We start from the raw sequence: 11,663 nt of genomic DNA, 5'->3' as shown, positions 1-11,663 counted from the left end.
GGTGTATCACAAATTTACATACATATCCAGGATTTTACGAATTTTAGCATCATCAAATTTATAGCATATATATGTATATACTTATCAATCTAATGTGAAACTATTAGATTCCTATTGCTTTATGAACAAAACATGGCCTTCAAAGTAGCTATATTGGATTAATATGCTTTATATTTTATTATATGTATAGGAATGCATGGGTCTATTTAACATTCCTATACATATAATAAAATAAAATGTCATGTAATTGTAAAAGGTACTTACCAATATCTCGGAGTGATTAAATAAACAACCTAATGATTGATTGTCCACCATCACAAACATTGAACAAGATGAATGTTTATATACATTTTTTTCCACCTCCCTCAAACATATCACACATATTTGTCACATACAACCACAACTCAAAACAAGTAAGAATAAAAACCCTCCCAACTTGTTATTAAAATGGCTTCCAAAAGGTTGTAAATACATGAGATTTCATGTCATGTTTGATACAGATACAGACTCATTTCACCCTAAAGTAATAAGGCCATTGCCTCATTGCACAAATGGATCTACATTAGGGTTCATGATCCCAGATTGCTTCAGTATCTTGACCTAAAAAGTGTTCCAGGTGATGCCAAAAAAATTTGTCCTAGGAGAAGCACTTCAAAAGAAAAATAAACATATAAATTGTGGGTCCTAACAACCCCATGTGTGGAAAGCACCCAAAGGAAAATATTCCACCCACATCAATACTCAAGAAACAATAAAATCTCAAGAGGATCTGTTGAAGTCCAAGACGTACAAATAGTGTCTCTTTTATGGGAAACATGTAAGGGCTTTGGGATTTAGTGTTTTAGTATTTTGTGTGGTCTTTGGCAAGTTGTGCATGTTATCACATGGCTGAGATAGATCCATCCTAATATATAATTTTTGAATTTGTTGCCCATCCATCTCTTTGGTCCAAAATTGTTTCTTAAAAAAAGGCAATCTCTTTACTTAATGTCATATTACCAAGATTGCAAATCTAGGTGCCCATCACATGTCAAAGAGATTCTCAACTTTTGTCATCAAGCAATAAGATGGTATGGATTAGCTGTGGTTTGAATTGAAGTAATTAAATCTTTGCTGGAGTGAGGGTTCTATAATCTGGTGATTTTTAAAATTGAACATGGTTGAAATCATTTTGAACTTTCATGCAAATTAAATTGATATCACTTTTGAGGAACTTCTTCCCTTGAGCTCAAGCTTTTTTGGTGCAAAGTTGTCCAGTAAAGTGATGTGTAAAGCACCTCATGTGTGCTGTTTTAGATGTGATTTTGTGATTTTATATTGTTTGTCACATTTAAAGTGTGAGTTTTTTTATATCATTAATTTCATCTTCTTGTCCTTTGCTGTATCCATTATTGGTGAGATAAGAGTTCCATAACAGATTGGATGTGCATAATATGAACAAACACACTCAGTTTTATTTTTAGCAATTATCAAGAGGCAGCAAAGTAATGTTTGTGTGCTGTGAAAAAACAAATCATAACACACTCTACAAGTTGAAAAAACAAAAGAAATAAAAATATACCTGTTTAAAGTAATCTTAATATATATATATGCTGCACAAAATTATGTTCAAGTGGTTTTTGTTTAAACCTAATAAAATCAAATATACTTAAATTGTATAGGAAATATTTTTTTAAATGTAGTCAAGAATTATAATGTCATGCATTAAAATCAATTGCTATTCATTTTGAGTTGCTGACAATCTAATAACAATGACAATACACAAAGAACATATGCTCTAAAAGGAAATTATATGTATGTTTGTATGTATATAAGTATTAAAAATATGTAACATAACTACTTATTTGAGAAATATTTATTTAAATACAATAAAACAACCACCACAGAACAAGTTAAATATTCACAAGGTTTGTATTGTTCCACAAAGCTAACATAATGATTTTAACACAAAACTTTCAAGTTGAATTTTGAATTACATCTTTTTTTTCATGGTAAAAAAAGGAATTCATATATTTTTATTAGTATAAGTATAGCTATATGAATTGAAACTTTAAGTCACTTGTTGGATTCACAAAAATTCACATAATTGCAGTCTTTCTACTCTACAGAAAAAATGATGTCAATTCAAATGTACCTTGACTGGAGTTTGTGGCATAATTTCAAAGGTAAAAAAACTGTATCAATTTATTATTATTATTATTATATCAAGCATACCACATTTTAAATAGTCAGTGTTTTCAAAAAGGGTTTGAAAACGTCAGTAATACAAAAGTAACACATTTTCAAGTTTTAAGATTCGAACTGTTCAGTTAGTGAATATGTGGCTATTATTGAAATTACAAGCTGAAAAATTCAGCTGTGATTACAAATTGTTGTAAATCAAATTCCAAGAAAACTCTGTCAATAACTCATTGCAAAAATAGTTGTTTTTCTTGGGAATATTTGATAGTAAGCAGAAAAAAATTAAAGATGATTCTTATTCACTTGTAAGCTCTTGTGTAATAACCAGAATCATGTATAAATGAACAAAATCAACATGAGAATATTATAAAGTTACCAGTTTTTTTTAAATGTTATTATCACTGTGGTATAATCTTGACTACAATATTAGCCAAAAGTATGTAAGTTTACTCACTTTTTCATTACAATTTGACATAATATGTTTACGAAGCTCCAAACATGTATCCATTTATGCCTTTCAGCATAGGCACACTCTCTCCTCCACTTATTTATTTGTTAGTGTATAATCAAAGTTAAACCCCAATCCTATTGATCCAATACCTTGTTAATGGTTACATTCAATCACATGCACCCATTTGTTTTGTGTGTACAATAAGAAGAAATTTATCACCCTCCATTGATTATGAATTTTAATACTAAGTAAAAATGATATACACCCACCTATGGAGAAGCAATGGAGATTCTAAATTTTAAATACACACATTGTATAGTAAATTTCATTCTTAATAGTAACTCCCAAATATGGTGAAGCATGACAAGTAGTTCATGATTGTTAAAATCAACCACCACCACCATGTATCTACTTCTATCAAAATTACATTCATATTTATTATAATTAACTGAAAGATATCATATGCAAATCATGGGTCTAACACCTCCTTAATATCAAAGCCTAACTAAATACCTACTCGTTACAACTTACACCACTCAATCCCTACAAGTGGGGATGAATGAAAATTCAATGAATGCGTCAACACGTGGATGAATATCTAAATAATAGAATGAATGAACAGAAGAATGGACAGATGGATATAATTTTCAATAGATGACTCATTGGATGGAGGAAGAAATGGGATGAAAAGTGCAGTTAAATAGATGGAGAATGCCCACGCCGAGATTGAGCTGGGAGATAATGACGTGGCAAGGGATGCGTTACAAGAATCCCCCTAGACTGTGACGTGGCTATGGTCAATCCTAGGTGGCCCATAGTGTGTGTGCCACCGTGTCCATCCATGTTTCATGCACAGCGCCGTGTGAACGCACAGAGTCGCGTGCTTTGCAGGTATGTGTGGCGTTGTGTTGTGCTGCGTTGAAGCGAAGGGCTCAAATGGCAATAAACCCCTGGAGCTTCGCGATCCGCCGAAGATATGGTTATGGGGGCCTGACTCACCAGCCTGCAGAATAGTCGTGCGTGGGTCCAAAGAATAGGGTGCTGCAGTTGCTACATGTGGCTGCTTCCTTGCTTGGATTTCTCGTCACCGTCCCCGCCGCCGTTGCAACAGCCTGGATTCCGTGTGTGGTTTGCTTTCTTAAGAAACATGGGAGTGTGCTCCTCGGGGCGTCTCAAAATTCTATTCAAGGGTTCATTGAAGTTGGAAACCGTAGTCTGTGGAAACTGGAAACGAGTGCGCTCGGCGCCAGGTTTTAGGGTTTGGGATGAAATCCATTCGCCAAATGCGAGGAACTGTTTAGGGCTGATGGGTTCTATAGCACTGCCGATGTGAGTGAGGAATCTATTTTTTTGGGGGGTTTTCATGTTGGACATGAAAAGAGGATTCTGTTAGTAAAAGGTTAACAATGGGATTAAATGGAAATTGCATTAGCATGGTGAAAAATTATTGTCCCTTGAGTGACTGTTGTTAGAGAGATGCTCCATTAAATGATTTTTGAGAAATAAATGATAGAAATGATCCAGTTGTATAGAATTGTGGAAAACAATTCCACCACCACCACCACCCAATTGGAGTGATAGAATGGACTATAACACAAATAACAATATGGATATGTTTGTGTTCTTTGTTAGAGATATTCAATATTATAAGTATTAATGTACTAGTAAGTTTCTCAGGGCTCTTGTTTTGTGATTACAAAAAAAAAAAAAAAAAAACAAACAAACAAACAAACAAACAAACAAAAAAACAAAATAAATCAATTTAGCAAAGGGAGAAATAAAGAAAGAGAAGGGGGGGGGGTAAGGTATACATAATAGAAAATTTATATGGTACAATTGTTGGAGTAATTAATTAGTGTAAATTTAAAGACCTAATTGAGTATGCATACACATTGTGTGTGTGTGTTTTTTAATAAATTAGATTTAAATTAACATTAGTATATATTACGTTAAATATTTTTTTATAACATATTTTATAGAATATTATTTCTTTAGTTCGAAATTTATATAACTACATGAAGTGTTTAGAGAAACGAGCTTATTCTTTGTGGTGTGCATAAACAAAAGTCATAAAAATAAAATTTTGGCAAATGTTGTTGACATTTTATGGAGATAAAAAAAATGTATTGTAGAGGGAGAATCAATCAACAAGCATTCTATCTCACATCCAAGGAAGAAAATCATTACTTAATGAATAATAATGCAACAATTAGATAATGTAATCATCACCATAGTAGCTGTAGAATTTGGACCCACATCCTCTTGGATCATAACCAAGACTCTTAAAAGAGCACTTGGTGTAAAAAACATTCACATGTATCGACTCTCCCAAAATTATTCATATACAATGGCAATAAATATACAAACAAATATATGTAGCATCATAATGATAGTTATATACATATATACTTATTGTTGTTAATAGAACCACTTTTATTTGGTTTCCTTGACAATATGTGAATATTCATTATTTAAAATATGATAGTTGGGACACTTTGAGCTCAATATAATTCCAATATTATGTTCTTTATTTTTTTTGAAGTATATATTCACAGAAGAAATAACATAATATTGGATCTATAATTATATCATGCTCTTATATATATATATATATATATATATAGATAAAAATTATTAGTTAAAAAAATTCAAAATTTGTTTAGAAGCAGTGACTTTGAAATTGTGATTTGTGATTATGTATTTATAGAACATAGAGACATTTTTTCTTTGGCGAGGAATGTAGTTCTGGCTTTTTGTTGATGCAACATATTTTATAATTATAAAAACTTGAAGTTGAAGATAACATTCATTCCAAGTCAATATTACATTACTTCTAATTTTTTGCTAAATCAAAGTAAAGATTTTTAAAACTTAATACAAATCAATCACAAAGAGATTTAAATGAGTAGCCATATTATTTAATAACTTTTCATTTTTGTACCATGTTTTAAATGATTATACAATTAAAGTTATACAACAGAAAAATATAATGAATATATATATATATATATATCACTACCTTGTTTGACATTGTGGTAGTTTTTACAGAACATTTCTATAATCCTACAAACACAAGAAGCACATGACACATATGATTTGGGGATATTTGGAAGAAATTTGTTGACAATTAGTTTTTAAGAGTTTAAAATATTGACACTGCTAACTTTGCTTGTGTATGCTACTAAATTTCAAGCAACTGTAGTTGCATATAATTGTAATAGTACATGTTTTAAAGAGTTAACAGTACAAGGAATTGAATTGTTCTTTAAAATTGATGGTTGGTATGGTGGAATTATTATTTTTTGAATCTGCAATATGAATGTAAATAGCTTGTTGGAAGTCATGGATGGAAACAGGAACCATATAGAAGATCAGTGCAAGAGAAACCAATGTAGAGATTATACATGTTAATGTAGTTGACCCATTCTCAACCACCCTCCATTTCCAACCTATAGGATGGTATATTTTTGATCAACTTGACATGACAATATTGATCAGTTTTGAGACCTTGTGGTTTCACATTTCTCAATTAATATTTTTGCCTCAACTCCATAATGCCATTGGGTAAAAAATTAAGAATTTCATGCCAACTCAGAAAATTTGGCTAGAATCAAACATTCTTGATTTTGTAACCAACCACTGGTTGGAATTAGGTTGGCTTATATGTCAAATTTGGGTCAAAGAGAATCTTCAGCTAAAACATTGATAAAAATTCCGTTTTTGGGCAAGTAAATCGAGTAAAATCAATTGGAATCCTCATAATTTCTATTTCTCTACACAGATATATTTTTATTTTTTCATACACTTACAGCAGATATGCTAAAATGCTTAAGTTATTGGAAATGGGTTGGCTACAGTAATGGTTGTAAACAAATAAAGACAACATATTACCTAAAATTGTGAACAGATTGTAAATATGGTTTACAAAAGAACAAACATCACACATTTTACTGAACTTTTTCGAAATATCAAGAATACCCGTCAAGTATTGATAATTGCAAAAATGCCCCTCGAAGTGATAACCTATCTACTTACTGTTTTTTTAGTTTGAACTGGGGCCCGCGAACAGGACGCCCCCTCCCCCGCTGCCCCCCCTCGCTGCAGTCGCAGAGTTCTCCCAAACCACGTCCAACTACATTTGAAACAAATCCAAACACCAGAGTCCCCTGTCAGGCTTCCACACGATCAAGCAAGGCAGGCAAAAGTGGCGCCGCTGCCCTGAGCATATAAACTTGAGCGTTGAAATCACATTTGTTCACAGCAAAAACATTCAGTGCTAGGATTAGCGCGAAGGAGATGACGACGACACCCGCTGGTCCCTTTGCTCGCGTCTCCTCAGCTGTGATCTTGTGTCTGCATCCTGCTTACAGCAAAGTCCAAAAATGGGTTATATTTATGGGAATTGTGCAACGCTGCACTTCGTGCGCACCCAATCGGAGAAAATTGAATGAGTCTGGATTGTGCATCGTGGAAGTGATCACATGCGTGCATCGAGGAAGCTCGTTTGTACTCATATGCTGGGGTGAGAGAATTGACAATTACCTGCAGCCACGAAAACACAGTGCGCTGCTCTTGCAGTGACACTTCATCGTTTTCTTCTTTACGACCCCAATCAGACGAAGCAAATCGCGCAGCCCGCTTTCTTGAGCCTCAATTTTTCCTGACATCGTCCTTCGACCGGCTGGGGAACACCCGGTTTCTCGACGTCATGGGGTTTACCAACACTTTCACCCATTTGGGGCTCGTCGTGCTTTGCAATTTGGGATTAAAGCATCCTTGCCCCGCCATGCCATTCAAGCTCTCTCCACTGCAGTCGCGGTCGTGATCAATGCCATAGAATCCGAATCTCAACATTTCGTCTTCAAAACACATGTCGTCAGCCTGCTCTTTGATTACTCTTAGAGCTTTGGCTTTGGCGCTGGACCAAGAGCCCAGGGGCAACGATAGCGACCTGTCTTCGAAGCATGAGTCGTTGTGGGAGGATCCCGAGATTGTTTCTTCGTGGTTCAGCTCCGTGCCGTCACTGCCACTAGAAGTCTGGGGATCATTAAACTCACACAAGCCCGAGTTTGACGTTTCTGGATACAAATTCATGAAATAGTTGACATCGTCTGGTCTATTCAAGCTTGAGGGGTATCCAAGCTCCCGATGAAGCGAGTTCAGATACTCGTTAGACTGATGGAGTTGACAGTCGCCGAGGTTAGTGATTTCTCGCTTGACCCCGGAAGATTTTTCAGGGAGATTTTTCGGGAAGATTTTTCAAGAAGTGTTAACTGGTCGTCTACAGGGAGTACGTTGGGAGAGCCCAGTGCTTCAGGAGGCAGCGCACCCATTTGCTCTTCGTAAGAAGTAGCTCTTTCTTGCTGCATTTCCATCTTCAGGTTTTTGTTCTTCTTGAATACACAGCAGACCACCCACCCACCGTCCTGAAAACCCAGTGTACAACTTGATAGGTTATCAAAAACCTAGAATACGAACTGCAAACTTATGAAAAACAAGACGGAAAAAACATTAAGAAAAGTACAGAAATTGAAAGGTGAGCAGGAATTTACATGGGTTGGTCGTTCGGATCTGTCGTCAAGGCTAAACTCGCGCAAATTCCAGTCAGTCTTGATGCCATGTGGAGCACAGCCTTGATAGAATACAAGCGTTTTGCGCATGCCGATCAGAGTCTGGTTTAGCTTAGTGTGGATGGGTTTGTCGCGTCCAGTTGCCTCCCAGAAACCCATGGTGGTGACGAGATTGGCTCGGGTGCCGGTTGGATACTTCTTTCCCTTGCGGCTGAAGAAATAGCGGTCGATTTGAGCAGTTGGACGTGGTTTGGAAGAACACATATCTATACATCATGAACAGTAACATTTTCACATCCAATTATTAATAATGCATGAGTGTGGAGCATGAGTGCTAAAAATCAGTTTACTCAAAAAACATAACTAAATAACAAACACGCTAAAAACCTGACATACTTGAAGCAACAAAGCTCCTGTTCAAAGAATAGCCAACGTTTAATAGATAATCTTCTTCAAACCACATTTTAGTAATAAAAACAACATTTCAATATACAAAGATATTGTAATCGCTACGATTGCTACATGGGCATTGGTGAGATTTTCTCTTCAAGAAAACAATGCAAGTTTATCCGCAATCTGTAAGCTATGAAGATCAACATTTGTAATGTCTTAAGATACTATTCTATATAAACAAAAGGGGTTTACACTTAACGGAGAATCTGTGAACTTCTAGATGAGTAAATTGGAGGAGCTCTGATAACTAGTGTAGGCTGAGTGATGTGACAAATTTCCAAGTTACTCCAGCACAGTACAAATTCTAAAATTTTACAAGTATTTGTATTTCACTTGTTTGTTTGTTTTTTGCGGTGTGTGTATGTCTGTGTGTGATTATTGATGGAACTATCATCATAGAATGTACAAAATCCACTTGACCAACAAATCGACGAATTACAACACCATCAGTAAAGTACTCAAAGCGGCATTATCTGTTCTAGCTGCATCTCACGTGCAGTGCCAAACCAAGTAATGAGAAACGAGTTGTAAGCGCTGAGTACCAAGAACGTGCCTTCAAAGTTCAACAGGCACTAACAGATTGCACAGAGCTACTCAAATACCAACTTTAAGCTCCCCGAGTCCATTATAATCTGCTTCACATTTAAATGGTGAAATCAAGTTTCTTGCGCATTAGGACACCAACGAAGAAAGAATTGACGGAAGAGGTGAAGAAAGAAGAAAGAAATAAAGAGAAATAGATAAAAGCCTAGCACATGCACGACCTGTTACAGAACTATGTAACAGGACTATGGAAATCCATGTCAAAATACCTCCAGAAAAAGACGATCGCCCTTTGAGCGAAAATGACACAATACCAGACCAATACAGTAGCTGCGTAAGATTGAGCAAAGTAGGCATAAGCTCATGATGACGATCAAGTTGGTCTTCATTGATGAGTAGCGGAGACTATTACTTGTGCAAAAAAAAAATTCGTGCATGTGAAGGCATATATCGAAAACATGCACCTCTGGGTCAACTGCAGAAAGTCCCGTTCATATCTGAAAGAACCAGACCGCGGATTCTCAACATATGATTCGTAAGCGTCAGAACGGCAACAAAACGCAGATATTAAGATGCAAAGATTATTGATTTATTGCAGTCGTAATTTCGTGCAGGAAAAATCTCAAGGCATGACTGGTGACGAAAATCCGCACGAACTGCCACCGAGTTTCTGCACAGCTAGTCGGCAACATCTTTCATTCACTGTTTCAAGCTTTAGGCTTCTCTTGTGATACTTTGTCTTGCTTGCTGCCACTAAACTGCAAAAGATGAACAAACGTTTGTTACCATTTAATTATGGAACATGAGAGTCATTTTAAAAATATTACTAGCTCATAGGAAAAAAACGAGACAGAGTACACAAAAAAAAAAAAAAAAAAAAAAAAAAAAAAAACATGCACATACCTCGTTGGCTACAGTAGCTGCAACAACAGCTCCAAAGGCGCCAGCAACCATAATAACTGGGCCAACGGCCAAATTCCATCTAGCGGAAATCATGTTTTCCTTCTCACCTGCAACACCTCTTGGTGAAGGCCACGCACCACCTCAGAAAAAGAGGAACATGTAAACGTGTGGCTGCAATAAAGATAACCTATACATGACGAGAACAAATCGTCGAGAGTTCAAAAACGATCAACAAAAGAGGAAACCCTAATTATCAGCATGATGTGTCAAAAATACTCCGAATCCACCAGCAGAATAGACTAATGCAGTTGAAACCCTCCACAGAAAAACCAAGCGACCAGAGGTACTTTAATAACGCGATCGACACACAGACAGCGCAACATTCACGGAGCAAGAGAACGGTATCCTTGAGAGAATACTGCAGAATCCGTGCTCCTGGAGGGTAGCACACCCTACACCATCTTCCTCCACAACACGAAGCAATGTTCTAGAAACGCACGATCCTCAACCCGTACAAAATAGTTTTGCATTTACAACAAACACGATTGTGAAACTTTCGGTAGGACACGGAGGGGAACAGCATCACCAACACATGCCTGCATCGTTCACTTAAAAAAATCGCAATTAAAGATAGAAGCGGCTCACCTGCGGTTGTCCAGCACGCGTGAGGCAGAGACGGTGGCGAAGCAGCTGCGACGCTAAAACAAGGCTACAATCGTCGTCCACGATGTGAGACCAGCAATTGGCGAGAGAAAATATGGCGCGATGAGGAGATCAATCTGAGAAAAACCTGGGCTGACCGAGCCCCGATAATTGCCACCGTCTGCCGCTCAGTGCCGCGGGTTGCCGTCTTTTGCCTCACGGCACAAAACGAACAATCGAGCAAACGATTTCCGTCGAGTCGACGAAAATCGAACTTATCTATGAGTTTCCAACAATTTCATAAGAAAATAGCATCTAGGTTTCTTGTGCAAATGTGATCGCGCTATCAAGTTTTCATGCACTGTTATAGTTGTAGGTCCATGCTTTTGTGTCACCTTGCAATTTAGAATCCGAACACTGTTCACTCAACTGTGTGTGCAGTTTTCGAGACGGTCATGGATGGATGATGGTTATACATTGTTATTTGGATGTTCCACCTTCGCTTCATCCATATGCAACAAACTCTCCCTTCGTTCCTTGTCCAAAGTGGAGTTTTATTGAGACATGTACTGATGGTGTCTTTCTCAACACACACATACAACTTTTTTTTCTTCTGGAATCAATCAAGATGATTGGTTGTAGATTTAGTCACAAGTTCGTAGGAAAAAAGATTTAAAAAACTAAAAAAATACTAAAGGGAAAGCCCAATTCTTTTCCATCTCCAATAAATTTATCTAGCCAACCTAATAGGACAATGTCATTTTTCGAAATCATCACGTAAACATATTCACGGATCAATGCGGGTTGGCAAGATAAGTTTAATAAATATATATATTTGTATATTATGCCAAGATTTTACGAATATCTAGTCAAATGGATCCTAGATACCACGTGTGCAGTTCCTGTCTACTATGCAAGTG

General features: G+C 36.4%; 1 pseudogene across 1 annotated transcript; it reads right to left on the bottom strand.

Moving 5' to 3' along the window:
- Window positions 1-6,335: 6,335 nt before the first annotated feature.
- On the bottom strand, window positions 6,336-10,848 carry LOC112284295 (uncharacterized; annotated as a pseudogene). The gene is made up of 5 exons (XR_016504118.1): window positions 10,747-10,848; window positions 10,102-10,219; window positions 8,185-9,956; window positions 7,175-8,058; window positions 6,336-6,992 (listed from the first exon to the last, which is right to left on the bottom strand). The product of XR_016504118.1 is annotated as an uncharacterized LOC112284295 (transcript).
- Window positions 10,849-11,663: the final 815 nt, after the last annotated feature.

Source organism: Physcomitrium patens, chromosome 7, assembly GCF_059467195.1.
Source record: "Physcomitrium patens ecotype Gransden chromosome 7, ASM5946719v1, whole genome shotgun sequence".
Lineage (NCBI taxonomy): Eukaryota > Viridiplantae > Streptophyta > Bryopsida > Funariales > Funariaceae > Physcomitrium > Physcomitrium patens.
The sequence above is the reverse complement of the archived record's forward strand: the minus strand, read 5'-3'. Positions and strand labels throughout refer to the sequence as shown.